The sequence below is a fragment of the Stegostoma tigrinum genome, chromosome 15, assembly GCF_030684315.1.
Source record: "Stegostoma tigrinum isolate sSteTig4 chromosome 15, sSteTig4.hap1, whole genome shotgun sequence".
Classification (NCBI taxonomy): Eukaryota; Metazoa; Chordata; class Chondrichthyes; order Orectolobiformes; family Stegostomatidae; genus Stegostoma; species Stegostoma tigrinum.
In genome coordinates, this window is record NC_081368.1 from 74,515,734 (window position 1) to 74,537,673 (window position 21,940).

At 53.2% G+C, this 21,940-nt stretch overlaps 1 long non-coding RNA gene across 1 annotated transcript in view; it reads left to right on the forward strand.

The window, feature by feature from the left end:
• LOC132210578 (uncharacterized) overlaps positions 1–21,940 on the forward strand; it is a 188,638-nt gene that overhangs the window by 146,430 nt on the left and 20,268 nt on the right. The window contains exons 2-3 of the long non-coding RNA XR_009446724.1: positions 9,045–9,206; positions 15,815–15,947. This is a non-coding gene — a long non-coding RNA (uncharacterized LOC132210578). The remainder of the gene's footprint in view (positions 1–9,044; positions 9,207–15,814; positions 15,948–21,940) is intronic.

Below are 21,940 nucleotides of genomic sequence, written 5' to 3' on the forward strand. Positions count from 1 at the left end.
GCAGCCCTGACCCGCTCGCGGGGACCGGCCCCCGCAGCCCTGACCCGCTCGCGGGGACCGGCCCCCGCAGCCCTGACCCGCTCGCGGGGACCGGCCCCCGCAGCCCTGACCCGCTCGCGGGGACCGGCACCCGCAGCCCTGACCCGCTCACGGGGACCGGCCCCCGCAGCCCTGACCCGCTCACGGGGACCGGCCCCCGCAGCCCTGACCCGCTCACGGGGACCGGCCCCCGCAGCCCTGACCCGCTCACTGCGATTTGCCCCCGCAGCCCTGACCCGCTCACGGGACCAGCCCCCGCAGCCCTGACCCGCTCACGGGCACCGGCCCACGCAGCCCTGACCCGCTCACGGGCACCGGCCCCCGCAGCCCTGACCCGCTCACGGGCACCGGCCCCCGCAGCCCTGACCCGCTCGCGGGGACCGGCCCCCGCAGCCCTGACCCGCTCGCGGGGACCGTCCCCCGCAGCCCTGACCCGCTCGCGGGGACCGGCCCCCGCAGCCCTGACCCGCTCGCGGGGACCGGCGCCCGCAGCCCTGACCCGCTCGCGGGGACCGGCCCCCGCAGCCCTGACCCGCTCGCGGGGACCGGCCCCCGCAGCCCTGACCCGCTCGCGGGGACCGGCCCCCGCAGCCCTGACCCGCTCGCGGGGACCGGCCCCCGCAGCCCTGACCCGCTCGCGGGGACCGGCCCCCGCAGCCCTGACCCGCTCGCGGGGACCGGCCCCCGCAGCCCTGACCCGCTCGCGGGGACCGGCCCCCGCAGCCCTGACCCGCTCGCGGGGACCGGCCCCCGCAGCCCTGACCCGCTCACTGCGATTTGCCCCCGCAGCCCTGACCCGCTCACGGGGGACCGGCCCCCGCAGCCCTGACCCGCTCACGGGGACCGGCCCCCGCACCCCTGACCCGCTCACGGGCACCGGCCCCCGCAGCCCTGACCCGCTCACGGGCACCGGCCCCCGCAGCCCTGACCCGCTCACGGGGGACCGGCCCCCGCAGCCCTGACCCGCTCACGGGGACCGTCCCCCGCAGCCCTGACCCGCTCACGGGGACCGGCCCCCGCAGCCCTGACCCGCTCACGGGGACCGGCCCCCGCAGCCCTGACCCGCTCACGGGGACCGGCCCCCGCAGCCCTGAACCGCTCACGGGGACCGGCCCCCGCAGCCCTGAACCGCTCACGGGGACCGGCCCCCGCACCCTGACCCCCTCAAAGGGACTGCCCCCGCAGCCCTGACCCCCTCAAAGGGACTGCCCCCGCAGCCCTGACCCCCTGAAAGCTATTTGCCACCGCAGCCCTGACCCGCTCACAGGGACTGGCCTACACAGCCCTGTGCCGCTGACAGCGATTTGCCACCGCAACCCTGACCCGCTCACGGACTGGCCCCCGCAGCCCTGACCCCCTGACAGCTATTTGCCACCGCAGCCCTCACCCGCTCACAGGGAATGGCCCCCGCAGCCCTGTCCCGCTGACAGCTATTTGCCACCGCAGCCCTCACCCGCTCACAGGGACTATCCCCCACAGCGCTGACCCGCTCACAGGTACTGGCTGCCGCACCCCTGTCCCGCTGTCTGCTATTTTCCACCGCAGCCCTGACCCCCTGATAGCTATTTGCCCCCGCACCCCTGGTCCGCTGACAGCGATTTGCCCCCGCAGCCCTGTCCCGCTCGCAGGGACTGTCCCCCGCAGCCCGGACCCGTTCACAGGGAATGGCCCCCGCAGTCCTGACCCGCTCACAGGGACTGGCCCCCTGCCGTCCTGACCCGCTCACGGGTACCGTCCCCCGCAGCCCTGACCAGCTCACGGGGACCGTCCCCCGCTGCCCTGACCCGCTCTCGGGGACCGGCCCCCGCAGCCCTGTCCCGCTCCCGGGGACCGGCCCCCGCAGCCCTGTCCCGCTCCCGGGGACCAGCCCCCGCAGCCCTGACCAGCGGACAGCTATTTGCCACCGCAGCCCTGACCCGCTCACAGGGACTGTCCCCCGCAGCCCTCACCCGCTCACAGGGACTGTCCCCCGCAGCCCTGTCCTGCTCACAGGGACTTGCCCCCTGCAGACCTGACGCGCTCACAGTGACTTGCCCCTGCTGTCTCGACCCGCTCACAGCGACTTGCCTCCTCTGTCCTGACCTGCTCACAGCGTCTTGCTCCCTCATTCCTGACCGGCTCACAGCGACTGGCCCCTGCAGTCCTGACCCTCTCTCAAACACCCCCCCACCCTCCTCCTCCCCACACACCCTCCTCCTTCCACCCCCCCACCCTCCTCCTCCTTCCACCCCCCCCACCCCCTTCCTCCTTCCAACCCCCCACCCTCTTCCTCTTTCCACCCCCCCACCCTCCCCTTCCTTCCACACCCCCACCCTCCCCTTCCTTCCACCCCCCCACCCTCCTCCTCCTTCCACCCCCCGACCCTCCTCCTCCTTCCACCCCCCAACCTCCTCTTCCTTTCCCCACCACCCTCCTCCACAACCTCCTTTGCCCCCATCCCTCCACCTCCCCCCTCACCACCCTCCTCTTCTTCCCCCCTACTCCCCTCCTCCTTCCACCCCCTACTCCCCTCCTCCTTCCACCCCTGTCCTCCTCCTCCTTCCACCCCCTACCCTCCTCCTCCTTCCAGCCCCTACCCTCCTCCTCCTTCCACCCACCACCCTCCTCCTCCTTCCACCCCCACCCTTCTCCTCCTTTCCCCCCACCCTCCTCTTCCTTTCCCCACCAACCCCTCTCCTTTCTCCCCCCAACGCTCCTCCTTTCCCCCCCAACCCCCCCTTTCCCCGACCCTCCTCCTCCTTCCACCCCCTACTCCCCTCCTCCTTCCAACCCCCACCCTCCTCCTCCTCATTCCCCCAACCCTCCTCCTCCTCCTTTCCCCCCAACCCCTCTCCTTCCCCCCCCACCACCCTCCTCCTTCCACCCCCTACCCCCCTCCTCATTCCCCCCCAACCCTCCTCTTGCTCCTCCTTTGTTATCACGGAGCAGGAGGAGGGTTGGGTGGAAGGAGGAGGAGTGGGCTGGGGGGCAATGGAGGAGTTGAGGAGGAGGAGGAGGAGAGATATGGGGAACTGCAGATGCTGGAGAATCCACGTGAACAAAGTGTGGAGCTGGATGAACACAGCAGGCCAAGCAGCATCTCAGGAGCAAAAAGCTGACGTTTCGGGCCTAGACCCTTCTTCAGAGACGGGGTTGGGGAAAGGGAACTGGAATAAATAGGGAGAGAGGGAGAGGCGGACCGAAGAAGGAGAGAAAACAAGATAGGTATTGAGGAGAGTATAGGTGAGGTTGGGTGAGGATAGGTCAGTCCAGGGAAGATGGATAGGTCAAGGAGGCAGGATGAGGCAGAGGTAGGAAATGGAGGTGTGGCTTGAGGTGGGACAGAGGGATGGGTGAGAGGAAGAAGAGGTTTGGGATGCAGTTGGGGGAGGGGACGAGCCGAGCTGGTTTTGGGATGCAGTTGGGGGAGGGGACGAGCTGAGCTGGTTTTGGGATGCAGTGGGGGGAGGGGACGAGCCGAGCTGGTTTTGGGATGCAGTGGGGCGAGGGGACGAGCTGAGCTGGTTTGGGGATGCAGTGGGGGAAGGGGAGATTTTGAAGCTTGTTTTCTCTCCATCTTCGGTCCGCCTCCCCCTCTCTCCCTATTTATTCCAGTTCCCCCACCCCATCCCCGTCTGTGATAGAGGGTCTGTGCCCGAAACGTCAGCTTTTGTGCTCCTGAGATGCTGCTTGGCCTGTTGTGTTCATCCAGCTCCACACTTTGTTAAACTGGATTCTCCAGCGTCTGCAGTTCCCATTATCTCTCCCCGCACCCCCTCCTCCTCCTCCCCCCGACCACCCTCCTCCTTACCCTCTCCCTCTCCCTCCTCCTCCTCCTCCTCCACCTCCTCCTCCTCCTCCTCCTCCTACTCCTCCACTCCTCCACTCCCCCCACCCTCCTCCTCCTCCTCCTCCTCCTCCACCTCCTCCTCCACTCCCGCCACCCCCCCTCCTCCTCCTCCTCCTCCTCCTCCTCTTCCTCCACTTCCTCTTCCTCCACTCCCCCCACCCTCCTCCTCTCTCCTCCTCCTCCACTCCCCTCCCCCTCCTCCTCCTCCTCCACTCACCTCCCCCTCCTCCTCCTCCTCCACTCCCCACATCCTCCTCCTCCTCCTCCACTCCCCCGACTCTCCTCCTCCTCCTCCTCCTCTCCCCCCACTCTCCTCCTCCTCCTCCTCCTCCTCCTCCTCTCCCCCCACTCTCCTCCTCCTCCTCCTCCTCCACTCCACCCACCCTCCTCCTCCTCCGCCTCCTCCCCCCTCCCTCCTCCTCCTCCGCCTCCTCCCCCCTCCCCCCTCCTCCTCCTCCCCCCACCATGCTCCCCTCTCACCCCCACCCTCTTCCACCCCCTCCTTCTCCCCCCACCCTCTTCCTCCTTCTTCCCGCCCCACCCTCTTGCTCCTTCTTCCCGCCCTAACCCCCTCCTCCTTCTTCCCGCCCCACCCTCCTCCTTCCCCCCCACCCTTCCTCCTACTCCTCGTTTCCCCCACCCTCCTGCTCCACCTCCTATTCCCCCCACCCTCCGCCACCCCCCCTCCTCACAGCCACTTGCCCCCTCCGTCCTCACCCGCAGACAGCCACTTGCCCCCTTCCGTCCTCACCCGCGCACAGCCACTTGCCCCTGCAGTACTTAGCAACTGACAACAACTTGCCTCATCTGTCATTACCCGTCCCCAGCCTCTTGCCACTGCTGTCCTGACCCCTCACAGCCTCTTGCCCCTGCAGTCTTCACCCGTCCACGGCGACTTGCCCTTTCCGTCCTGAATCGCTCACGGCGACTTGCGCCCTCTCTCCTGACGCACTCAGAGCCAGTTGCCCCTGCAGCCCTGGCCCTCTCACAGGGACTGTCCCCCCCAGCCCTGACCCGCTCACAGGGACTGGCCCCCCCAGCCCTGACCCGCTCACAGGGACTGGCCCCCCAGCCCTGTCCCGCTCACAGGGACTGTCCCCCGCACCCCTGACCCGCTGACAGCTATTTGCCACCGCAGCCCTGAACCGCTCACGGGGTCTTGCCCCCGCACCCTGACCCGCTGACAGGGACTGTCCCCAGCAGCTCTGACCCGCTGACAGCGATTTGCCCCTGCAGCCCTGTCCGGCTGACAGTGATTTGCCCCCTCAGTCCTGTCCCGCTGACAGGGACTGGCCCCGCAGCCCAGACCCGCTCACAGGGAATGGCCCCCTGCAGTCCAGACCCGCTAACAGTGACTCCCCCCCCGCATCCCTGACCCGCTCACAGGGACTGGCCCCCTGCAGTCCTGTCCTGCTCACAGCGATTTGCCCCTCAGCCCTGACCCGCTCACAGCGACTTGCCCCCTCCGTCCTGACTGGCTCACAGCGATTTGCCCCCGCAGCCCGGTCCCCCTGACAGCGATTTGCCCCCGCAGCCCGGTCCCCCTGACAGCGATTTGCCCCCGCAGCCCGGTCCCCCTGACAGCGATTTGCCCCCGCAGCCCGGTCCCCCTGACAGCGACTTGCCCCCGCAGCCCAGTCCCGCTGACAGAGATTTGCCCCAGCAGCCCTGTCCAGCTGACAGCCATGTGCCCCCTCAGTCCTGACCCGCTCACAGGGACTGGCCCTCACAGCCCTGTCCCGCTCACAGCGATTTGCCCCCCGCAACCCTGTCCCACTGACAGGGACTGGCCCCCGCAGCCCTGTCCCGCTCACGGGGACTGGCCCCCACAACCCTGTCCCGCTCACAGCGATTTGCCCCCTGCAATCCTGTCGCGTTCACAGCGACTTGGCCCCCCGCAGCCCAGTCCCGCTGACAGCGACTTGCCCCTCCTTCCTGATCTGCTCACAGGCACTTGTCCCCTCCGTCGTAACCCGCTCACAACAAGTTGTCCCCTCTGTCCTGTCCCGCTCACAGCGTCTTGCCTCCCATCCCTCTTGCGCAGGTCACCCCTTGCTCAGAAACAGTCCCAATTATCCATGAGCCGGAAACCCTGCCCCCTGTGCCAGCTCCTTAACCATGCATTCATCTCACCTATCTTTCTCTGACAACTCTCTAACATGTGACACTCGTGGCAACCCATAAATTATTACCCTCTGGGTCCTGCCTTTCAGCCTGTTTGCTAACTCCTTGTCCATAGTCCGCAAGATGTCTTCCCTCTTTCTGCCTATGTCATTGGCACCAACGTGCACGGTGGCCTTGGGCTGCTCACCCTCCACCTTAAGAATTTGTTGCAACCACTCAGAGATGTCCTTGACCTTGGCACCAGGGAAGCAACACACAGCCCTGGTGTCTCAAATGTGGCGACAGAATCTATGCCCCCAATGAATGAGTCTCCAACCACGCTCGCTCACTTGGATTTGCCTGACCCTGTCCCACAGCAGGGTGGTTTGTACCATGGACCTGGCTACTGCTGGTTATTTCACTGACCCAGTTTAGTTTTAGATCAGTGTTAACCTTGGTTTAGTGGATAGCCAAGCACCTCAGTAGTCTGCAATACAGGAGAAATACATTCTTAAGCTCACGGATTCTGTGACAGTCAAGGACAAGCACTGAATTGTTCTAACCTGATTTCCAACACCTGGCCCGTAGCCTTGCATGGCTTGCATAGCACTTGCACATTGAAAAAAAATAAATGTAAGGATGATGTGAGTGTAAGGACATGGAATTTTTTGGATATGGTCATATTCTCTCTTGTTGGAGCTGATTGCTGCTTAGCACTTGTATGGTGCAAATGTAACTTATCCTTTATCAGGCCAAGCCTGATCGTTGTCCAAGTCTCACTGTATTTTCTCATCGTTGACTTCACTGTTGGGTCTAACCAACATTTTGTACATACCCTGCCTATTCTGAAACTCTGTCACTTAATATTAAGTCTAAAAAAGACAAGTATCCAATGTGCCTTCCAAACCACTTCAACGACCTCGTCCATTACATTGGGGGATCAACAGGAATACACATCAAGATCCTGAGATCCCTCTGATCATTGGTGCTTGTGAGGTCCCTATGATTCATCATGGGCTCCAAAATCTGTTTGTGCTGTGTCACCTAATCCTTATCCCGTTTGTCCTTACATGAAATAATGTTCTCAAACGTTTCTCAAAAATTCTTCCCAATCCTACTTTTTGTAATCATGATACAAGTGAGCATAAAACTTGGAACACGACGGCAACAGGAATGTGTCCTTTGGCCCACCATGTTGGGCCAAACATGACAACAAATGAAAAAATCCCTTCTGCCTGTCCTTGATCCATAGTCCTCCATTCCTTGCATATTCGTGCACTTAACTAAAAGACCCTTTTAAATGCTTTCATCGTATCTGCATCCACTACCACCCGGGGCAATGTATTCCACACTTTTAACATGCTCAGTGTGAAATATTTGCCCCTCACATCTCTTTTGAACTCCCCCCCCCCTCAGCTTAAATGCATGCCCCCTAATAGTGGACACTTGAACTCCGGGGGAGAAATTTTCTGACCGTTAGCTGTATTTATGTATCTCCTAATTTTATACACTTCTATCAAGCCTGCTCTCAGCTTCTACTGCTCCAGAGAAAACGAAGAGTTTTTCCAGCTCCTCCTTCTCGTTCATACCCTCTATTCCAGTCAGCATGCTGGTAAATCTCTTCTGCACCCTGTCCAAAGCCTGCACATCCTTCGTGTAATGTGGCGGCCAGAATTGAATGCAATACTCTGTGTGGTCTCAACAAAGTCTTGTAAAGCTGCAATGTGACATCCTGACTCTTACACTGAGTTTCCCTCAGCATAAAGGCAAGCATGCGACATGCCTTCTTGACCACCCCATCTACTTGTGTGGCTACTGTCAGGGAGTTATTGTCTAGGACCCCAAGATCCCTCTGGACTTCACTGCTGTTTGGGGTCCTGCCATTTACTGTGTATCCCTTTCCTTAACACTTGGTTTCCGAAAATGCAACACCTCATGCCTGCCCAGATTAAATTCCCTCGGCCATTTCTCCGCTCGAGTTTGCAATTGGTCTGTATCTTGCTGTGTCCTTTGACAACCTTCCATGCTGTCCACAAGTCCATTGGTCCTTGTATCATCTGCAAACTTACTAATCCCCCGTTTACATTTGCCACCAAGTCATTTACATATATCACAAACAGCAGAAGTCACATCGATGCGGAACACAACTCGTCACTGAGCTGCAGCCAGAAAAACAGCTTTCCACCACTGAGACGGCAAGAACTGTAGATGCTGGAATCAGAGTTAACCAAGTGTGGAGCTGGAGGAACGCAGCAGGTCAGGCAGCATCAGAGGAACAGGAAAGCTGACATTGTTGATGCTGCCTGGCCTGCTGTGTTCCTCCAGCCCTGCACTGTGTTCTCTTTGTTAGCCTTCCACCGCTACCGTCTGCCTTATATGGGCAGGCCAAGTCACCATGGATCTCATTGATCCTAATCTTCTGGATGAGCATACCATGAGGAACCTTGTTGAAAACGTTTGTAAAATCCATGTATATGTTATCAACTGTTCTACCCGAATTGATCACCCTTGTCACCTCCGTGAAAACTTCAACTGACTTGGTAAGACATAACCTGCCCCGCATAATGCCATGCTGGCTGTCCCTTATTAGCCCATACTTTTGAGACATGAGACACCAGTCTGTAGTTTCCTGCAAAGTCCCTGTTTTCCTGCTTGAACAGAGGAACGACTTTATCCACTCACCAGTCTCCACAACCCCTCCAGTGCCTGGCAAGGATATCAGATCCAATTGAAAGTAGTGTGTTGATGCATTTGTGTCATGATTGTGTTTTGTTTGAGCTCTAACATTCAAAGCAGTGTAAGAATGCCTTTGTGCAGCAGGCGACGGGTGACGAGACTGAGCCTTCATACAATTGCAAGATGTTGAAAATTTGCCATTATTTATGAAAACAGTGATAAATTTCCATGATCAACATTTCTGTTACACTGCAATGATTATCCCATGGCGTGTAAAATCAGAAAGATACGATAAAATGAGACTGGGTCATATGCAGGGAGAATGTTTGCCTTTCATGTCTAGAGAAGTACTGAAATATTTCCATGAATCTAAAAGTCACTTTTCCGTTCATTGAAGGACACAATCATCGCCTTGGAAGCTTCATCACGATACTACTTTGCATTTCTGAAGAGGGAAGAAGAAATCAATATGCAAATTCAATTCCATGGTTTTGGAAGTCCCTTTGAGAACACGATTCATTTGCGCCGGCATAATGCTCTGACCGAGAAAGAATTGAAGGTGAGTTTGTAGTTTAGAAGATAGCAGCAATTTATGCATCAACTTCTTCATCGATAACGTTCCATTGCTTTCAAACTGCATTTTCCACTCTGCGAGATAATAACTGTTAGAACAAGCAACAGCATCGGTAGATGGTCTATGGGGAATGCAATGTTACAAAACTCGATCCATTCAACAACATATTTCAGATATGTCAACAAATTAAATATTCCAGCACAGGATAAAACAAGGAAGATGAGAGTGAGGAGGCAATAGTTCTGATGACAAAAGAACAGAAATTTACCTTTATCCATTCGAGCAAAAAAGCAGGCACACAAATAAATAATCATCTAACAATGCACGTGTGCAACGGAGGCTATCGGGGGACTAAAAATGCCGATTTGTTGTCATGCGTATTGCTGAAAGGGTGATTGAAACAGATTCTGTGGTAAATTTGAAGAAATACAGATGATGCATCTCAGGATGTTGGAGAAAGAACATTTACAGACTGAGGCAAATCGTATTGCCCTTTTCAGGAGTTAAGAGGTTCAAAATGAATTGAAAGACTTCCTTCTGTGCTGAAAGCTTTAGTTCAGTTGCAGCTGGATCACAATTTCCGTTCCTGGTAGTATTTAGCAAACTGTTAAAAGTGAATGTCACTGCACAGAATTCCAAACATGACTCCAATCAGTAGAGAAAATATCCAAGGGGTGTGATGAGTTGTATCCTCTCATGTTGAAGAACGCAGCTACAGATACAATGGAGGCACTGATGATAATCTTCCAAGAATCCTGAGATTGTGGAAAATTCTCAGAGGATTGAAAGATTGTGAACATAACACCATTATTACAAAGATACTTGGACAAAACAGTAAGCAAGTATTGCCAATTTAGGTCAACCTGGGTAGATGTTCATGCCGGCAATGAAAGATCAACTAACAGGGTACTGAGTGTGCTATAACATCCTACAGAGTTAACATCCTTTTATCAAGGGGAAATAATACTTGACAAACTTGCTACAGTGCTTTGAGAAGGAAACAAACATTACTGATGAAGGACCACCAGTTGATGTCGTACATTGAGATTTCAACAAAGCATTTGATAAGGTACAGCTCATAAGGTGTCTCAAAAGAAAAGAGCCCATGTGTTCAAGGGTAGTATGTTCGGATGGACGGAGGACTGCATCGTAAATAGAAGTAGAGTCGTAGCAGCAGGATGGTACGGCCACAGAGCGAGTGCTGCGGAGGCCGAACACCTCATGTTGACTGGGTTGATTTCGGAAATGGCAGAGGGGATTGCTATGCTTAGGAAAGTTGGGCTACATTCATTGGAGTTTATAAGATTGAAAAAAAACTTATTTTTTCGACATTTAAGATTCTTAAGAGGCTTGATAGTGTATATCCGTAGAGATTACTCCCATTTGTGAAAGATTTTACGACCAGAGGCCACATTTTCAAATTGGTTGCCCATTAATTCAGGGAAGAATTACTTCTTTCAGGTTGTAGCAATTTATTGAACACTTCAACCAAGAGTTCAGGCAGACCCTCTAATAAGAGACACCTCCTCTGTATTAATTCTCTAGATTTGACAGAAGATCGGCCCTGTGAGAGGGTCAGTACTGAGGTATTGAAGCTTTGTCAGAAGGCGAATAATGAGTGCGGGCACTGAAGAAGTGCCTCATTGACAGGGGTTCAGTCCTGACCCCTGTGAGAGTTCATCATTGTCAGATGGTCAATACTGAGACAATGCTTCCTTGCAAAAGGATCAGCACTAAAGATCTGCCACACATTTTTAGTGTCAGTATTGAGGAAATGCAGCAATATGAGAGAGTCCGAACTGTGGGAGTGCATTATTGTCAGAAGGTCAAGACTGAGGCAGCGCCTCATTCTAAGGTGAGGCAATGCCATACAAATAGAAGGTCAGTCCTGAGATATTGCCACTGTGAGAGGGTCAGAAATAAAGGTGCCTCCTTGTCAGATGGTCAGAACTGAGGGATTGAAGCATTGTCAGAGCTTCAATACTGAGGCCTTGCTTCGTTGTCAAAGGGTCAAATCTGTGGGAGTGCGATATTGTCAGAGGATCAATGCTGAGGCAGTGCCTCATAATAATGGTGTGTTTTTGATGACAGCGTGCATCGAAGTGGTTCTTTTGTGATTCTATCAAGTGCAGTTAAAGGAATGCTTGCCAATTTTCTGAAAGATGAACATTTATTGAGGAAATAAAAGATGGAGAAAGAGTAATTAAAAAGAATAACAAGTAGAGAGTAAAAAAGAATAAGCCTCATGTTCTTGTGGCCGTGAGGGACCCCTCGATCAACGGCTGGCCTGGAGGCTGAGGTTGTTCCTGGCACCGTTCGCGGTCTCATTCCGAGATGACGTCCAGTGCCGAGGAACAAAATGCTCCCTCTGCTCCGGTGTAACAAACGACTTGGCAAAGAAAAAAACCAGTTACAGAAATAAAACTAACTGTAAAACAGGAATGCTGACAGGACTCATTCAAACTCAACCATTTCTCAAATATCAAGAAATGTTACCCTTCAGCCCATCCTATTCATGGGGTTGGAACTGCTAGTACCACACGAATGCAGCATCACGACTGAGGCAATGCAGCACTGTGCGAGGGCCAGTATTAAGGGTCAGTTTTGAGGCAGTGCCTTGATGTTATGGAGTCAGAACATTATTGCCACATGTTCAATACAGACAGTGTGTTGACCCTCTGTCAATGCTTCAATGCCTCAGTGCCTACCCTCTGATAATGAATCACTCCAACAGTTCTGACCCTATCTTGCAAGACCTCAGTATGACCTTTCTGACCCTATTACAGTGGGCCACTGCTGCAGTATTGACCATCTGATAATGATGCAATACCTCAGTTCTGACCCTCTGACAGTTGTGCAACACCTCAGTCCGCACCCTTTCATCATTCGGCACTTGCTCAATTATGAGCCCTTTGTGAGTTAGTTGTGAGGCAAGACTTCATTGCTGCAGTGTCAGTGCTGAGAGCGGCCTTTTTATTACCTCATCAGTACCTAAGGTACTGGCTAATTGTCAGCAGGTCAGTTCTGAGGCAGCGTCTCTTTGCCCGAACCCTGACTCTAAACCCAGCCTCAGCCCTAAACCCATACAAACGCTCGCCTCAGGCTAACCCTCACCTCAGCATTAACTCTAGCCCTAACCCTATCCTCAGCGTAAACCCTCCCTACCCTCAGCCCTAATGCTGATCCTCAGACCGAACATCTAGTCTCAGCCCTAAAGTGAGCCTCAGCCCTACCACTAGCTATGGCCTCAGCCCTAAAATGAACCGTAACACACAGCCCCAATTAACGCTTAGCCTCAACCCCAACCCTCGCCTAAGCTCCAAGTCTAACCTCAGCCCTAACCTAACCTCCAATACTTGCCTGCCAAAGAGTTAGTACTGAGGAAGTGCTTTAGTTTCAGAGATTTAGTCCTGAGAATGCGCTTCGTTTTCAGAGTGACCATCTGAAACAGCGTCTCATTGAAATGGGGTCAGAATTGCTGGAATGCGACATGGAATGGTGACAGATTGTAGGACTGTCAGTGGGTCAGATCTGAGGTAGTGCATCAACGGTGGATGGTCAGTCTTGAGGGAGTTCAGAGGATCAACGAAGATGGAATGCCTCAATGCAATGGCGACAGAACTGAGAGAGGGCCACAGGATTAGAGATATGCCACATGATTCGAGATGGTAGGAAGTGCCTCATTGTCAGCAGGTCCGTTTTGTGGCCGGTCGCCATAGCTGGAGAGTCAGTTCTGAGGCAGTGCGTCTTTGTCAGAGGGTCTGTGCTGAAGCAGTGCCTCATTATTCGAGAGGGTTTGGTGTGAGGCAGTATCTGATTGGTGCAAGGTCAGCCCTAAGGGAGTGCCTCTTTGTCAGAGGGTCAATACTGAGTTAGCGACTCATTGTGAGGAGTTCAGAATTGAGGGACTGCCACGTGATGAGAGGGTCAAAACGGAGGTAGTGTGGCTGTATCTGACAGTCCGAAGGGAGTGCCATTGTTAGAAGGTCAGTTCTGAGAAACTGCCTCTGTGTAATGGCATCAGCATTGAAGCTAACCACGTGACGAGCCGATAAAAACTAAGTTATTGCAGTAGCATCAGAGGGCCAGATCTGTAGGAGTGCATTATTTTCAGAGGTGAATACTGAGGCACAGCCTCAGTGTAAGGGGGTCAAAATTAAGGGAGTGCCACACAATTACAGGGCAGTACGGAAGTATTACAGCACTGTGTGCGGCGCAGAATCGATGGAGTGCATCATTGTGAAACAACCACAAGTGAGGCAGCGCCTCATTGTAATGGATCAGAATAGGGTCAGTACTGAGAGTCAGTACAGAGGTAGTGCAGAACTGTGGAGGTGTCAGAACTGAGGGAGAGCACCATTGTCAGCTGGTCAAAAGTGCCCCATTGTCGTAAGATCAGAACTGAGGGTGTGCCGCACGATGAGAGGGTCAATATAGAGGAAGTGACTCTTTGTCAGTGTTAATACTGAAGTATGACCTCATCTTGAGGGGATCAGGCTTCAGAGAATGCCTTGTTGTCAGAGGGTCGGCACTGCAGCAGGGCTATGTTGCAAGGGGGTCAGAATTGAAGGAGTGCCACCCGTTTTAGAAGGTCAGTACAGAGGTAATCTAGCACTGTCAGAGGTAAGTCCTGATGGAGTGCCTCATTGTCATTGGATCAGTTTTCAGGCAGTACCTCTTTGGCAGAGCGTCAGTACTGACGCAGTGCCTGATTGTAATGGGATCAGAATTCAAGGAGTGCCACTGCCTCACTGAGGTACTGCAGCTTTATCAGAGGGTCAGTGGCCTATTGTCAGAGGGTCTGTTTGAGCCAGTGCCTACTTGGCAGAGTGTCAGCAATTAGGGAGTTTGCCTTTATCAGAGGGTCAGAACTAGAGAGTGCATTTGTAGCAGAGTGTCAAAACTCAGCCTTGTCCGCCCAAGTCCAACACCAGCACCTCCACATCATCCGCCCACCCTGAGGACTGACCCTCCACCAATGAGCTCCTGCCTCACACTGGACTGACCAACAATGACACACTGTCCCTCCAGACCCCCTGACAAAGAAGCAGTGCCTCAGTACTGACCGTCAGGCAAGGAAGGCTCTCTGTCAGTACTGACCCTCTCACAAGGAGACACTGCCTCAGATCATGACCCTATGACAATAATGCACGCCCACAGTTCAGATTCTATGACGCTGTTGCAGTACCTCAGTACTGAGTCTCTGTTAGTGTGGCACTGCTTCAATTCTGACCCTTCTATAATGAGACACTGCCTCAGTATCGACAGTCTGACAACAGTTCACTCCCACTATTCTGATGCTCTGACAGTGCTGCTATACCTCAGTACTCACTAATTAACAATGAGGGTTAGCGTGAGAGGGTGGCGAGGGTTAGGGTTTGGGTTAGGACCAAGGCTAGGGTTTAGGTGTGAGGATTGGACGAGGTTTTGGATGAGGGTAGAGTTAGGGTGAGGGATGAGACTTGTGTTAGGGTTACGAATGAGGTTAAGTTTGGAGTTCGGGGTAGGGCTCAGGAGAGGTTTTGGGTTAAGGCTGAGGTTAGGCTTAGGGCTGAGTCTATGGTTAGGGTTAGAGCTCAGACCACATTTAGGTTTGGGGCTGAGGCTTCTGCTTAGGTTGAGGGTGAGTGTTAGGCCTGAGGCTAGGCTTAGGCCTGAAGCCGCGGTTAGGTTTGGGGTTGGACTGATTCGACCCACTCTGACCCATTCCAATGAGGTACTACCACAGAACTGACTCTCTGTCGATAAAGAACATGAGATGCTGTCAGCTTGTCCAATCAGAGGTCCAATATTAAGGAAATAGTGCACTGTTGGAGAGTTGATAAATATAATATAATATAAAGGGAGTGCTGCACTGTCAGAGGGTTAATGACGTGGGAGTGCTGAAATAGCGCAGAATCAGACCTGAGAGAGTGCTGCACGTTCAGAGAGTTAGTACTGAGGGAGTGCTATAATGTCAGAGGATTGATATCAAGGGGCACCGCCGAAGGATCAGTAGCGCAGTACTGTCTGAAGGCCAATATTGAGAGAGTTCTGCTGCGTCAGTGGGGGTCGATATTACAGAATTGCGACACTATCAGTGTATCAATGTCAGACGGTCAGTTCTGAGGGAGGGCTACGCTGTTGGAGGGTCAATATTGAGTGTGTGCGCGACACTCAGATGATCACTTGGTTGGAGTTCTGCACTGTAACGGAGTGCTACACTGGCAGCGGGTTAATATTAAGGGAGTGCTGCACTGTCAGAGGGTTAAAGATGACGGAGGGCTTCTCTTTGTTGGGGTGGGTATGAAAGAGGACCTCCCGTTGGGGGATCAATATTAATGTTGTAGAGTCAGTAGAGAGGCAGTGCTGCACTGTGGAGGGTCAATAAGAAGCATGTAGCTCCACTGGCAAGGTGCCAATGATGATAGAATGCTGCACTGCCAGAGGATCAGCAATGAGGGAAAACTGTATTGTCAGAGTGTCTTCGTCAAGAAAGTGCCACTCTGTCGGAAGGCCAATATTAAGGGAGTGCTGCACTGTCACAGGATCAATATTAGGGGTGTGCTGCACGAACAGAGGGTCAGTGTTGATTGAATGCTTGACTGTTGCAGAGCCAGGACTGAGGGAATCCTGCATCGTTACGGTGTCATCGTTGAGGGAGTGCTGCACTGCTGAAGGGCCGATAGTAAGGGAGTGTGACACTGTCAGAGTGTCATTACCAAAGGTGGGCTACAGTATCAAAGGGTGAGTAATGAGGGAATGCTGCGTTGTCGGAGGGTCAGCACTGAGGTGGGCTGTTCTGTCAGATCGTCAATATAAATAATAATGTTAGGGGAGTGCTGCATTGTGAGTTGGTCCATATTAAGGGAACGCTGAAACTGTCAGTGATGCTCAGGGTGTGCAACACTGTCAGAGGGAGTGATGTACTCCGAGTGTCAGCACGGAGGCTGACCTTCACTGTAATTGTGTCAGAATTAAAAGACCGGTCAGAGGATATAAAGTGAGGCATTTCAGAGCCATCAGAAGGTCGAAACTGAGGTGTTTCAGATCAGTTTGAGGGTGCCTCATTTTAATGTGGTCAGACTTGAGCAAGTGCTTCATTGTCAGAGGCTCAGAACCAAGTGAGTGCCTCGTTATCAGACACTGTCCGAAAGAGGGCCTTGTTGTTCGCGGCTGTGTTGTAAGGCAATTCCTCATTGCTGCAGGATCAGCCTTGAGAGTGTGCCAGTCTGGAAGGAGTGCCTAAAAACTGAGGGAGTGCTACACAATTAGAGATTCAGCGCTGAGTAAGTGCCTCATTGTCACAGAGTTAGTTCTGAGGCCGGGTCACATTGCCTTAGGGTCAATTCTGAGGGTGTATTCGGAGCGGACTGTAAATACTGAGTCAGTAGCTCAGTGCATTGGATTCAGAGTTGATGGAGTACAAGATGATTAGAAGTTCAGTCCTGAAGTATTGCAGCTCTGTCAGAGGGTCAGAACTGAGGGGGCAGTGCTTTACTGTCAGCGGATCAGTTCTGCGGCAGTACCTCATTGCTGGAGGGTCAGATGTGGACGAGTGTCACATTGTCAGAAGGCCAGTTCTGAATAAGTGACTTTTTGTCAGAAGGCCAATAGTCAGTGGCTCATTTTGAGCAGATCGGAATTGAGGGTTTGCAACACTTTTTGAGATTCAGTCTGGAGACATTACTGCTACACGCCTGAATTGAGGGAGTGCTGCAAGATTGGAGGGTGAAAATAAACCTGAAAACAGTGACCCCTTTCAATAACCTGTAAAACACAGGGATGACTGTAAATAATCCCGAAAACGCAGAGGCCTTTGTAGGAGTGCCTCAGTGTAATGTTTTCAGAATTGAGGGAGTGCCACGTGATTACAGATTCACTGCTGATGGAGTAGCTCATTGTCACAGGGTCAGTTCTGAGGCAGGGCTGCTTTGCTGGAGGGTCACTTCTGAGTGAGTGTATTAGTATCAGCCCCATGTTGTAGGGACTGTACTTTTCCAGGAAGACAGTTAGAATAATCTTTAATTATAAACTAATCTGAAATACTGTTTGACTTGTTAAGGTTACAATACATCCTGAGTCACCTACAGAATACGCACTTGCTCTCCCTGTGTCTCTCGGTAAGCAAAGGTAGTTTCTTTCAGACTACTCTCAGAAATAAAGTGCTGTGCTGGTGGTCAGTATTGAAGGAATGCTCCATTGTTGGAGGATCAGTACTGAGGGAGTGCTGGCCTGTCACAGGGCCAAGATTATGGGTGTGCTGTGCTTTCAGAAGGTCACAAGCAAACAAGCACTGCCAGACATAAAAAACAAAAGAACTGCGGATGCTGTAAGTCAAGAACAAAAAGAAAGTTGCCGGAAAATCTCAGCAGGCCTGGCAGCATCTGTGCAGGAGAAAACAGATTCAACGTTTCGAGTCCATTGACCCTTCCTCAGAACTGGGGATCTTCCTCAGAACAGTTCTGAGGAAGGGTCACTGGACCCGAAATGTGAGCTCTGTTTTTGCCTCCACAGATGCTGCCAGACCTGCTGAGCTTTTCCAGCACTGCCAGACAACTGACGCTCTGATTGTGAAACACTCCCTCAGTACTGACCCTCCAACACTGCGTACTCTCTGATGACTGATTCTCTGACGGTGCATCTCTGCCACAGTATTAACCCTCCGTCATACTGGTGTTCTCTCAGCAATAACACTCTGAAAATGCCATGCTCCCTTACCATTGACACTCTGGCCGTGGGACACCACTTCAAATTTAACCCTTCAGCAGTGCAGCACACACTCATCATTGCCTCTCTGATATTGCAGTGCTGCCTTCATACTGACCCTTTCACAGTGCAGGACACACTAATATTGAACATCTTAAAGTGCCGCTCTCCCTCAGTGCTGACCCCCCTCTCATTTCTGACCCATTCAGTGTAGCATACCCTTTATTCTGAACCCCTCAGTGCAGCACTCCCTCAACGCTGACCTGCTTCAGTGCTGACCCCCTTCAGTCCTGATCCCCCTCAGAACAGCACTCCCGCAGTGCTGACCCGACACTGTGCTGCACTCCCTCAGAGCTCACCCACTTATAGCTGACGACCCCCTCACTTCAGCACTCCCTAATCACCTGGTCGTGCATCACTCCCTTTCTCCGACCCCTCGGACGGTGCAGCACTACGTCAGCGCTGACCCGCCAACAAGATAATGTCAGAGAGATGTTCTCCCATCACATTGACCCTCTGAGACTGGAACATTTACTAATGTTGGCCCTCTCACAGTGAAGCTCTCCGTTTAGTCCCTCTGACAGACCGCATGCCTTTTATTACAGGTCTTTTGACAACGCACTGCCCCGTCATCATTGATTCTCTGACAGTGCAGCCCTCTGTTAATATTGAATTTGTGACAGTGCACAAGTCCATTAATATTTGCCCTCTGATAGTGCAGCCCTTCCTCAGTCCTGACTCTCTGACAATGCAGCAGTCCCCTAATTACTGTCAGAGGGTCGATACTGAGAGAATGCTGCACTGTCAGAGTCAGCTGCCCGCAGTCCTATCAGACATTCAGTATTGAAGGTCTGGGAGAGGGTGAGTGTCAGTGACTTCTGCACTGCAACAGGGCCAACAGTGGTGTCCCATGGCCAGAGTGTCCATGGTAAGGAAGAACTGCAATGTCAATGTAACAGGGTCAGGACTGAGGTCAGAATTGAGACAGTACTGCAGGATTAGAGAGTCAGTGTTGTGGCTGAGGAGCACTCTGAGGTTCAGTACTGAGGGAAAGCTTCATGATCAATGGGTCAGTTCTGAAGCTGTGCTACTTTGTCAGAGGGCCATACTAATGCAGTGCCTTATTGTAATGGGATAAGAATTGAGGGAATGTCGCACATGCATCACTAGCTCATCATTGACTGTCTAACAGTGCAGCACACTCTTAGTATTGACCTTCCAACAGTGTAGAGCTCCCGCAGTGATGACACTGACCATGCAACACTCCCTCAGTACTGACTCTCCAACAACGCGGTGCTTCCTCAAGAATGACCCTCCGAGAGTGGCGCACACCCTTATTATTGATGGTCAGATAGTGCAGTACTTCCTTCATATTGGATCCCCCTCGGTGCAAACTCGCCCCTCGTTGCTGAAACCCCCTTCATGGAGCACTTCCCCAGTGCTGACACCATCCCAGTGCTGAGTACCCCTCAGTGCAGCACTCCCTCAGTGCTAACACCCCATCACTGCCTCAGTGCTGACCGCCTCTCAATGCTAACCCGACCTCAGTGCAGCACTCCCTCAGTGTTGACCCTGCTCAGTGCAGCACTCTTTCGATGCTGTCCCTGCTCAGTGCAACACTCTCATTCTTTTCACCCACACCGCCCTCAGTGTCAACCCCACAATGAGGCACCGCATTAGTATGGCCCTCTGACAAAGTAGCACAGCCTCAGAACTGACCCACTGACAATGAATCTTTCCCTGTGTACTGACCCTCAGAGTACTACTGTACCACAGCACTGACACTCTAATCCTGTCGCACTGCCTTGATTCTGTCTCCTTGACAAGGAGTGCGGTGTCAGAATTGCAAGTGGTCAGCACTGAGGGGGTACTGCACTGTGGGTTGTTAGCACTGAGGGGGAGTCAGCACAGTGGGAGAGCTGCACTAAGCGGGGATGTGCACTCAGTGGCCGGTCAACAATGAGGGAGTGCAGCACTGTAGTGGTTCAGCTTACGGGAGGTCAGCACTCGGGGTCGGGGGGTTCAGCACTGAGTGCAGCTCAGCACTGAATAGGGGTCGGGCCGGGAGGGAGCTCTTTACTACGGGAGTGCTGCACTGAGGGAGGGCCACTTTTCAGGGAGCACTGCACTGTCAGAGCGTCAAGAAGAAGGGTGTGCTCTGTTCTCATTGGGTCAATAATGAAGGAATTCTGCATTATCAGTGTGTTAAAATTCAGGGAATGCAACAATTTCAGAAAGATGATGTTGATGCGGTGGGCTGGTGGGGGGAGCGGTAGCATAAGGTGGTGATGGGAAAGTGGTAAGTCATGCGACACCACTGAAGGGTCAGCACTGAGAGAAAGTCACCCTCTCAGAGGGTCAATATTAAGGGAGAGCTTCACTGTCAGGAGGTCAATCTTCAGACAGTGCTCCAGGACTGAGGCTCAATATTAAGTGACTGCAATACTGTCAGAGGGTCAATGATGAGCACGTGCTGAAGTGTTGCAGAGTAAGTACTGAGGGAGTGCTGCATTGTCAGTGTCATCAATGAGTGAGCTCAACACTGTCGGAAGGCCAATTTTTAGCAAGTGCTGCACTGTCAGAGTGTCACTACTGAGGGAGAACTGCACTGTCAGAACAGTGAGTCATCACAGAGCACTGCACTGTCAGAGGGTCAATGTTAATGGTATGCTACACAGAGTTGGGTTAGCAATGAGGGAGTGCTACACTGAGGGGAGTCAGTACGAAGGGAAACTGCCCTCTGAGAGGGTCAACAGTAAGAGTGTGCCAGCGGGTCAGTGCTGGGGAATTACAGCACTGAGAGACGGTCAGCAGTCCCTCAAGTCCTGACTCTCTGACAGATTAGTCACTCCCAGAGATTCGGTACTCCCTCATAACTAGCCGCCTGGCAACAAGGTACAAACTCAGAACTGACCCTCTGGCCATTATGCCCTCTCTCTGTTTTGACATTTTAAACATGAGGGTCTTCCATTAATCATGGGGATTTTCAGCACTTCCTCAGTACTCCTGGCCCCCTGACAGTGTTGCACTACCTCAAACTGACCATATTAAAATGAGGCATCATCTCAATTTGATCCTTTGACAACGATGCACTCCCTCAGCACTGACCCTCTAACAATAAGGCACTCCATCAGTAGTGACCCTCTGCTGATAGTGCTGCAGGACCTCAGTCCTGATCCTCCGATTGTGCGATTCCCTCAATTCTTATCCCATTACAATGAGGCACCGCATTCGTACGGCCCTCTGACGAAGTAGCACAGGCTCAGAAGTGATCCATTGACAATGAAGCTTTCCCTCGGTACTGACCCTCTGAGTGCTACTCGACCACAGCACTGACACTCTAATCCTGCATAACTGTCTCAATTCTGACCTCAATCCTGACCCTCTGATTGTGAGGCACTCGGTTCTGACCCTGTTACATTGACATTGCAGTTCTTCCTCATTGTTGACCCTCTTGCAGTGCAGAATTCACTGACGCTCACGCACTCCCAATGCGGCATACCTTTAATACTGAACATCTGATAGGACTGCAGGGAGCTGACTCTGACAGTGCAGCATTCTCTCAGTATTGACCCTCTGACAGTATTTCGGGGAGTGCTGCACTGTCAGAGAGTCAGAACTGAGGAAGAGGTGCACTGTCAGTGGGCAAATATTCATGGATTGCTTGGGTCAATTTTAATGGAGTTGTGCAGTGTGACACATTAGGTATTAAGAGAGTATTGCACTGTCAGAGGGTCAATGATGGGAGAGTGCTGTGCTGTCGGAAGGTGTGTACTGAAAGGGAGCCGCCCTGCCAGAGGGCCTATATTAAGGCAGTGCAGCATTGTGAGAGGGTCGATATTTAGTGCATGCTCCTGTCTCAGAGGGTCAATTTGATGGGACAACATGCCTCTGAAACTAACTTGTTGGAGTGCTGCACCGCCTGAGGGTTCGTCTGAAGGGAGTGATGCCCTGTCAGATGATGAGCTTTCCCTCATCTTTCGCCGTCTGACAGTGCAGCACTCCCATAATATTAACCCGCTACCAGTGTG